This window comes from Pteropus alecto, unplaced genomic scaffold (assembly GCF_000325575.1).
Source record: "Pteropus alecto unplaced genomic scaffold, ASM32557v1 scaffold123, whole genome shotgun sequence".
Taxonomy (NCBI): domain Eukaryota; kingdom Metazoa; phylum Chordata; class Mammalia; order Chiroptera; family Pteropodidae; genus Pteropus; species Pteropus alecto.
This window is the reverse complement of record NW_006433950.1, coordinates 3148371-3158635: the sequence shown is the minus strand read 5'-3', so window position 1 is coordinate 3158635 and position 10265 is coordinate 3148371. Positions and strand designations below refer to the sequence as shown.

General features: G+C 51.8%; 1 long non-coding RNA gene across 2 annotated transcripts in view; it reads right to left on the bottom strand.

Annotated features, from left to right (window-relative positions):
* LOC107195451 overlaps positions 1 to 10265 on the bottom strand; it is a 32726-nt gene that overhangs the window by 21823 nt on the left and 638 nt on the right. The window lies entirely within an intron of this gene.

The following is a 10265-nucleotide window of genomic DNA, read 5'->3' as shown; positions in this document are numbered from 1 at the left end:
GACTCAGGAGATGGGGCCTATAAAGACCCAGCTCTGCCAGGGGTGTCACAGGAGTGAGATCTACAGCCAGCGCCCAGAAGCCGTGGTGCCCAGTTTCTGTGGTGCCGGTAGTGGCACCGCCTCCAATGGCAATAGTGACGTCTCCTCGAGAGCTATTCTGGTGACCGAATCTCAATAGGCTGAGCCCGACTCTCTTGGCTTCCTAAAGAATCTGGGGGCTCCCTAAGCCCTTTAGTGGGCTACTTCTCTGTTGAAATTGAACAGGGTCTCCCGCCGAAGCAAAGGAGCCTAACGGAGGCATCATTCAGTTCAATGTCTGGTCTTAAACTTGGCTTGCAGAGAGATGTCAGCACGTGCCGATGGAGGAACCCCCACGACAGCCCCGCCTCCACTAGGCTGCCTGAGTGCTTCTCAGAACGAGGTCCTTGGGACACGTGTGTCAGAGTCCACTACAGTGTCACCAGGGTATCGAGTGATTAAAATGCAGATTCCCGGCCCTCACTCCGCAGATACTGGAGCTGTGGTTCGGAAAGATGCATTTTTAGCAAGCCCCGCCCCCAGGCAACTGTTAAAGCTCACTAAAATGTGACAACCTCTAGCAGGTGGTTGTCCTGCCCTGACGTTTTCCACATAAACAACGGCAACATCTGTGTGGCTCAGAGCAACCTGTCCCGGGGGCTCTGGCTGCCCCAGGTCCCATCCGGCTGCGCCGAGCACTCAGGGGAGCCAATATCTGACACACCGCTCACTGCCTGTGACAACACGGGCCACGGGACTCAGCAGCACTCCTGGGCTAGTCCAACCGTGGTCCATCCATGAACCTCTTCGGATCCGTCTGCAACACCATCGCTGGAGAGATCGACGGTAGGCGTTTCGGAGCTACTTGGGCAGTTTACCAGAAGAGTTTTGAGTTTGCCGACTCTGTAATGCAAGTTAGGGACTTATATTTTTTGTGACTCGGTTTTCTGTTCCATTTTTTTCTAGTAATATATTTTTATTGTATTCTAGAAAAGTATTAGCCCATGATAGATTGGGGGAGGGGGGAACTTTGTCCTCCACCTGGTCCTTCGTTACAAGTGGTCTATGGCACTGCAAAATCATCATCCAGTCTGTAAACCACCAGTCACTTTGGGGGTTCTGAACAGTGTTGGCCCGGACTGAGGCCCTGAACTGCATCTTGATGCACCTGTCACTAGGGGCTGTGACCTTCTCTCTTGTCATCCCCAGGGCCTCTCATTCTGAGACTAGATTAGTACCTGGCATTCAAAGGACTTTTTGTTTCTGGGTAGAATAATGGAAAGAGTCGTTACTACTCAGAAACAAAAGAAAAACTTTATGTTTTTTCCAGGGTCAATGTAGGAGGCTCTGAGCCAACCCCAGTCCCATCTCCACCCAAGTCAATACTGATCCCCAGATCAAATGTGACCAAGACCCAGAGAGCTTTTAGGGTTCAGGTGTTTAAATGTGACAGCAGCGATTTCCATCTTCTCTTTAAATCTTTATCTATAACATGTTTCTGACATTTTGTGAAATGAGAAACCTAATTTTTCAACTTCATTGAAATTTAATTGAAGTATACTGAATCACATATATGTACAATACAGTTTGATCAGTTTTGAAATATGCATATAACTGTGAAGCCATCATGACAGCCAAGATAACAAACACTTCTATCACCCCCAAATGTTTCCTCGTGCCCCCCAACTCCACCCCCAGGCAACCATTAAATCACTAATTTGCTTTCCGTCACTCTAGAAGAGTTTCCATTTTCTAGGATTTTATATACATGTAATGATAACTGATCGCTTTTTCGATTCCGACTTCTTCCACTCGGCATACTACTTTTGAGATCCATCCACATCACTGCAAGAATCCATAGTTCATTCCTTCGTAGGGCTGAGTAGTGTTCCATTGCATGGATAGTCCACAATTCATTTTATCCATTCCACTGGGAAAACTAATTTTTAAAAAAGGAAAATTAATTTTCCTAATCCCCCTGAAAATCTAATAACAAAGAAGAGGCGGAAAAAGGGGAAAATGATAACGAAGCACACTTCTTCGAGCCTCTTCCCACCTCAGGATCTTTGCACGTGCCCTTCCTTGGCCAGGGATGCTCATGTCCCTAACTCTTGGCATAGCTGACACCTTCTCATTCACATCTCGGACATTACTTCCTCGGAGGCCTTCCCTGGTCCCCCTAACATTCCACTCTGTGCTCCCACCCAAGTCATTCTCCATCAGTTGGCATAATTTCATCTTCTCTAAAGCACTTACCATTCTCTGAATTTAGTGAAACATTTTTTTTTTTTTGGTATCTATATTCTTTTCATGAGAAGAACAAGGATCTTATCTGTCTTATTCACCATGATATCCTTCATGCCTAAAATATGAACTGGCACATAGTAGGTGCTCAATAAATGTCAGTTAACGAATTTACCTATGAATGAATGAATGAGAAGGTGAGGGGGTCACTATAGATTGGATTGTATTTTTTAAAGTTATAAAACGTTTGGTTTGGAAAAATCTCAGCACTCCCCGATATAGTAAACGCATTTGGGAGGCCACCCACCAATGCCGAGGACTACTCATAGATCAATCCAGAAGCCAGGAGGAGAACGGACGGAGCAGCCAAGACATGCAAACCGATTTAATGCGATGGTGAGAAAACCAGCCTGGACTCTCCCCAATGCCCTGGCTGGCTCCTACGCTCCTACAAATCATCCGAAATGCTAAATCACGTTTAAACCCCTCTGACTGTGACCACGGGGAATTATGAAGGACACTCGTGCATAATTTACATACTGCCAAGCTCCTGAGAGCCTCTAAATAAAGCCCCTGGAGGCCCCTGTGCACTATTTTTGAGGAGAAGGACATCAAGTGACAGATTAAATCGAGTCCACTCCCTCACTACCAGGGAGAAACAAGACCTCTCCCTCCACTTGCTGACACCTGCGAACATCTTCAGCTGCATCTGCTGTCAGAGGCTCCCCGAGGAAGCCGTGACGTTGGAAGCGGTGCACATGGGCTCTCGTCTCTCCCCTTCGACCCAGCTCCACTGCTAAGAGGTGTTTTTGCTCAGACTTTCATTCTTTTTCCAGATTCTGACCATAAAAAGTGTTTTAATCTCAAACCACGGGATGGGGGGGAGGGGCTATTCACAAGAGCACTTTGCCTTCCGCCAGTAAACGTTAAATTACATTTGGTAGTAATATGGATATAATACTAATTGTGAGTTGGTCCATGCAGCAGCCATTAGCGGGTCCGAACCCAGAAAAGAATCACACACACCTGGGAGGGTAGGACAGGTTGACAGGAGGGTTTTCTAGCTCAAACATTAGATTTGGTGACAGAATGCTCTACTGTAATGACCATGATTAATTTTGGGAACCTGACAAAAATGGAAAGCGAAAAGGCCAGAAAAGTGAGGCCTAAGTAAACCGTGCAAGTCACTTATACCTTTCGAGGGGCCCCAAGAAAAACAGCACTTGTTTTATTGTTTTGTTTTGTTTTCTGTACAACTCAAAGGAGTCTACATAATCAGAACAAACAGATAAACAAATCGATACATGAGCCAAATAAACGACCAGGTGAATACAGGCCGGTACCTGAGCAATAGCCATTTACACATCCACCAGCACTCGTGAACCTTCCAGAAACACGAAGACGGTCTATCCAGGGCCCAAACGACCCACACGCACGATTGGGCTTGGGCTCCTGCATGACTTGCTCTAGTTCCAGTTTTCTTTCTTAGTTGGGACTTCCTGTTAGGATGTTGGCGATGCCCTGAGATCAAGCACCGCTTTTTCCCTTGCTCCTATGCCGTTCCACTCATCCCCAACACTGAGCCAGGCAATAACTCACTCCCAAGAAACTATCTGATTCATTGCCTGCCACAAGGAAAGTACGATAGGGCTTTTTGTAACCCCCATGCCTAGCCCATTACTCTGTAGAGTGAATGAGTAAATGGATGGATGGATGGATGGATGGACGGACGGATGGATGGATGGACGGACGGATGGATGGATGGACGGACGGATGGATGGATGGACGGACGGATGGATGGATGGACGGACGGATGGATGGACAGATGGATGGATTCTGGGTGATGGATGGATGGATGGATGATGGATGGGTGATGGATGGATGGATGGATGATGGATGGGTGATGGATGGATGGATGGATGATGGATGGGTGATGGATGGATGGATGGATGATGGATGGGTGATGGATGGATGGATGGATGATGGATGGGTGATGGATGGATGGATGGATGATGGATGGATGATGGATGGATGGATGGATGATGGACGGATGATGGATGGATGATGGATGGATGGATGGATGATGGATGGGTGATGGATGGATGGATGGATGATGGATGGATGATGGATGGATAATGATATTTCAAGTATTGTTTGAGCTTCACAACAACCCTCTGAACAATAATAGTTAACACTTGTATTGTGCAAATTATACACCAGCTACTACTCTAAATTCTTCATACACATCAACTCTTTTAACCCTGAAGAGCGCTATGAAATAAGGACTATTATTATCTCCATTTACCAGATGAAGAAACTCTTGGAGACATCTGGAGGTCACGCGGCTAGGAGGAGGGAGAGTGAGCACTATGCCGCCTCTCCACGAGCTCCACTTTATGGAGCAGGAAACAGAGGGTAGTGATATGAATTTGACCAAGGCTACTCCCCTATATGGCTGCACGGCTAGGACGGTGTTCCCAGGACACTGTTAAATGACAGAGCCAAGATGTGAACGCCAACAGCCTGATTCCAATGCCCACGTAGGAGATGTGGAATCGAGCTGGTCCGTGGCAAATATTCGAGATCAGTAAAAGACAGATTGTCGAGGGGGGCTGAGAGAAGAGGCTGGTTTTCTCCATACTATTCTCCCAAACTAGAGGTTCCGTGAGGTCCAGGAAAGACAGAGAAAATAAAAACAAACCTGGAAAACATGGGCTCCACCTCGACTCTCCTGAAACCATCATGTTTTGGTTGGAAGAGAGATTTGCTGGCATCTTTCCACCTTCAGTCTCTGGGCAAAGGCCGCAGCGAATCTCGAGCCAAGTTCTGTGCAAAAGTTACATCCATTCCAGCCTGAGTGAAGTTCAGAACAAGGCTTCTCAGGATTTTACTACAAAATATGTCAAAGAGTCTTTGGTGGAGGCTGGAGGGCAGGACGAAGGAATGGAGCTGGGACAGAATGAGAATTATGAACGGGAAGAGGAAGAAAAAGTTGGAGCTAGTTCCTGACATTAGTGTGGTTTTGGGATTGTGACTTAGAGAATCGCTTCTGTTTGGAGAAGGCATAAGGAAGCAGAGAGTCACAGATGTGGAACTAGGACATGCGAGGTTCTTACAGTTAAAAGTCCTCATGAAACTGGATATTACGTTCAAGAGAGCAGTGGTGTCACCGTGGCAGAGAAAGAAATTATAGTGCGATAATTAAGAAAACTGTTGCGCTGGAGAAGAAATAAGGAGGGACAGAGATGGGGGGGAAGTCTCCCTAGCCCCTTACCCCCTTTCTTATTCATCACACATGTGGAGCTGAAAGGGTTTGAATGGCACAAGATCGATGAATTAAAGTTTATCTTGGGGAGGAGTTGAAGCTATAGTTCTCTGACTCAAACTGTAGCCCCAAGAAGGAACATCTTTCCCTCACAGCAAGCACTTTCTCAGTAGAGAGAAACCTAAAATAGTCCCTATGAAAATCATAGCTCAGCCGAGACTTGTGGGATTTGTAAATTACCACCAATGGGCGTGACAGGCCTTGCTCACAGGCGGACAGGCAGACAGGAGCCTAGACCCCAAGATGGTTCTGAAACCAGACCTGGGCGTTTTGAATTCTACCGAACAGAAACCAAAAGGTGCTTTCCTCCAGGAACGTGGACCGAGGAGAAGTCATCCGCAGGCAAGGTCTCACTGCACACCAGCCTTTTTATAAAACCAAGACGCACATCTCTGAAATTTTTTTTATGTTCTTTAAAAAGAGATGTTTTGTAAGAGAAAGTGGCAGAGTATAATTTTCTTAAAGTTTGTTGCAAGAAATTTGTAAGAAATCTAGGTAAATTAGTTTATCTAGACATCCCATGGGGAGGTCATCTGAGGGGATCTAGTTCATGAATGAAAATGAGTTTCCTAGCAGACCCTCCAGGCACACCCCCAAAAGCACACAGCAGTACAGGGCTTCACAGATCTCACGCTTCTTCTCAACAGATGACACCCACGAACTAATCACTGTTCACTGGATCCCAAAGTCCTACTTCTTGAGCTTGAAAATGGGAATCCGTGAGCCCGCTGGGGTTTCTGGACATCCCACTTATTACTGGGTTCCAGAAATTAGCGGCACTGTACTGCGTGGAGATAATTTCTTCTCTCTCTCTCTCTCTCTCTCTCTCTCTCTCTCTCTCTCTCTCTCTCTCAAAACCCGCAAAAGGGGTTTTAACCAAAAAGAAGCAAAGGGTTTTTTGTCGTAAATTCGATTAGTCTTTTCCACTTTCGCTACCTTGGGACACTTCCTTTTGGAGGATTTTACATCCAGACACCCCTTAGCGAGGCTCTGCTGCGTGCGGGGCGCAGTGAATTTAAGTGTAAGACGCTCCGGTGGACGGAAAGTAAAAATCGCAGGCGCTAGCACTTGCGGCCGCCGGCGAAGTCAGGCTCTAAATGCCGGCGGTGGGGATGGCCGCGCCAGAGACGACAGACGCAGTTTGCTGCGCGGGCAGGTGGTGTGGGACCCTCGGCCGGGATGCGGGCAGCTGATCACCAGGCCCGCCCTCCGCTCGCCACCGCTGCGTTTGCCGCCGGAGCCGGCGCCTGGGCGCCTCGTCCCAGCGCTGCACCAGGCGCCGGGCTGGAGATAGCCCTCGGCTGTGAGCGGCGGAGTCCCCACGAAAGGGCGCCTTTGCGCCGCCGGGACCTGGCCGCTGGAGAGGGAGTGCGCCGAGGGCGCACAGCGTAGACTCCGCCGGGGCCGGCGGTACCCGCCGAGCCTGCGCCCCCAGGCCTCGGGTTCCACGCCTCTGCAGTGGCCGAGGAGAGGTTAGGATTTGGGCGACAGCAGTTGAGTTAAAGAAGGAGTTTCTGAAACTCCCAGGAAAGCGAAGTCCCGGGGCTTGGAACAAGGACCGAGCCCAGAGGTGGGCTTGCCCGTCTTGGTCTCTGCTTTCTGTCATTTTTCCGAGCCTCCCCGCACCCCATCCTCCCACCACTCTAGCCCCAATCCTAGGAGAGAGTGCTAAGGACGAGGTACTTGCACCTCAACCCTTCCTCCTTCTCCCTTCCCCCCAAACTTGCAGACGAGAAAAATACAAATAAACCCAGTGGTTAATGCGAGTGCATCCAGGTGCCCCCGTCCCAACACACACACCGCCGCCGCCGCCGCCACCCACTCTGTCCCTCCCACCTCCGCGGAGGGCGGGGGGCCCGCTGGGAACCTGATCTCCCGGCTCCGGCCGAACGTTTCCCCATCAATAACGTCGATACCATCGCGGTGCCTGCGCCCCTGCCCCCCGGGCGCCGGGGCCGCCTTCTCGCTGCTTTTTACTTGGCATAAGAAAACGAAACCTCCTCTACTGCCCTCCTAGCTTCTGCCGGGGGCCAGCGGGGGCCTGGGGCTGGGGGCTGAGGAAGCTGGGGCGAGGAGGGCGCGGGCAGAGCGCATGGGGGCGTCTTTCAGGTCTTGGGTGCCCAACCCGCGCCCGAGGAAAGAGAAGGAGGGTCCGGGGCCCAGGCCAGGCCTCATTCCAGGCTCCATCCCAGATCCCGGGGTCAGGCTGGGCCAGAATAAGATGTTTTTGCGGGTGGAAGAACCAGGCCTCCGAACGGGGAGGCTCGACACCCTCCTCCCTGCCCAGGATCGGGCATGAAGCCGAGAGGCTCGGAACCCCTTTCGCTGGGAACTCAGCTGTGCCTGGGGACACAGCCCTTCCGCCCCGCCAACCTACCGCGGACGCTCTAGGTCTTGGGGAACCCGAGGGACGGGTGGGGAGAAACGCAGGCACCGAGCCCTTAAAATGTGAGTTTGTACCACTCGCCAGGTGCCTCCCCCGGATGCGGTTCTTGTCGGCCCACGAGGTCACGACCCTGGCGCAGCCGCGGCTTCTCTTTCGGGCCACCCCCATTCTCTAGCGTGGATCGGCCCCATAGGGTCAGGCCCTCTGGTGGAAATGGCAAGTCCGAGCCCCGTCCCCCCGATTTCCCCAGCAGCTGCCCCACCCAAGGCTGGCACCGCGCGACCCCCCGGAGAGCGCGCTGGTCTGGTGAGTGAACGAGGCGTGGCAGGGGCTCCAGAGGCTGCACCTCACTCGCACTCGCCACCTTCTTTCGACCCGCACGAAAGTAAAAGCCATCCCCTACTCTGTCTCCGTTTTTTTTTTTTTTTTTTTTTTTTTTTTTTTTTTTTTTTTTTTTTTATTAATTTAGTTATTTCTTTGCCTCGCTGCACGCGAAGCCTAACCCTCGCCCTGACTTCGCGGCGCCGCGTTAGCGACCCTTGGAACTTGGGCCCGAGACAATGGCCCGTAATTGATGTATTGCCATCAACAATAAAGACCAATTCTCCTTTCCCCGCCATTCCGACCATCCCCCTCCTCCCATCCCCCCCTCCTCCACCTCCCCTCTCCCCTCTCTGGGCCACAGAGGGAAAGAAAACAAACAAGAAATTAGCTGGGGATGCGGCGCACGGAGCGCAACGCCCGCCTGTACGCCGTCGAGGACGCGAAAGAACGAAAGAAGTTATTAAAGTTGGGATCCTCTCAATTAGTTAGTCTCTGCTCGCCCATTTTTAGTTAACTATCCAGAAGCTGCTTTTGCGTGTGCATTTGTTTGGCTGTTTGTTTTAGTGTTTAGGGGGAGGGAAAGCTCCCCCCCCCGCCCCCGCCTTAAGCTTAATCACACGCGGAGCAAGTAACGAACACATGTGAAGCTGTTCCCGGGAGCTTCCCGCAGCGCAAGTGGCGCGTCGCGGGAGGAAGGGTCTGATGGATCGCCAGCTCGGCTGGGTTCCCGGCCGCACGCGGTGCCCCGAGGCCCCGACCATCAAGACACCAAGATTGGTAGAGATCGACGCGGGCGGCTCCGAACGCGGGCTTATTCAGAGAAACGAGGGTGCAAGTGCCTAAGGACGCGTTCGTGGACCTGTGGGAGTGCGGACGGGTGTGTCCGCGAGGACCAGTTTGCGGGGTGAGGTGGGTGCGGGATTTCCACGGCCTCTTGCACACTTCCCCGGAGGTCTGGGGGGAGCGCGCGGCCCGCACCCCAGGAGCACGCAGATCCATCTTTGCTGAGGGATCTCTTTAAATATTCAGTGAGAAATAATGGCATTTGAAGCACCACCTAAGGAAACATTATTATCTTCATTCTTCAACATCAGCCCCACTGATAGCTTCGTTTGTCTTTTTATCAAAATCTACTGTAACCAACAGGACCTGGGGAGAAAGGCAAGGCGAGGTGGAGGGTGTGTGTGCGTGTGTGTGCGTGTGTGTGTGTGTGCGTGTGTGTGTGACCAAGCCAGCGAGTGAGGGCAGAAGAGAGGGAAAATAAGGGGGAGAAGAGAAAAAGGTGAAGAAAGGCCGAACAGAGAGAAAGAAAGAAAAAAGTTATAACAAGCGGGGGGCGGGGGGCAGCCGGAGGAAAACAGAAACAGTCACCCACACACAAAAGATTGAGTTTTTAAAAAGACGCTAAGAGAAAAAGAGTCACTTGAGAGAGCGCGGTGAGGGACCGGAGCACACGAAAGTCTGCTCGGAAGACTGGTGCCCACTTCGCGCGAACCGACCGTGGCGCTTCCCAGACTCCAGGGCGCTCCGGAATTGGGGCGTCCTTATGAGCCCTCTCCTTTCCCGATCGCGAGATAGGGCAGGGATTGTGTATCTGCACCACCCCCCGTCCCCATCACTCGACCTAAGTTTGGTTTGTCCTTCGGGCGCAGGACTTCGGGAACCCTGGAGCGAGGAGACCCCCGAGGCGCGAAGGGGGAAGAGCTAAGCTGAGCCGAGGACGGAGCCTCAGGTTCGCGGGCGCCCCAGCCCAGCGCAGGGAGTGCGGGGCCCGGGCTCCCGATTCGGGGCTCTGGGGCGCGGGTAGGGAGGCTGCTTCCCCGCCTGTGGAGATGGAGCTCGAGCGAAAAGTTTGGGTGCAGCTCTCGGCGAGTGCCCGAGGTGGCTGCAAGCTTCCGCTGGGTCGAACAGCAAAGGATAGGGACCCCCACCCCCACGCCCGGCCCGGCTCGGCGCGGCCACCTCGTC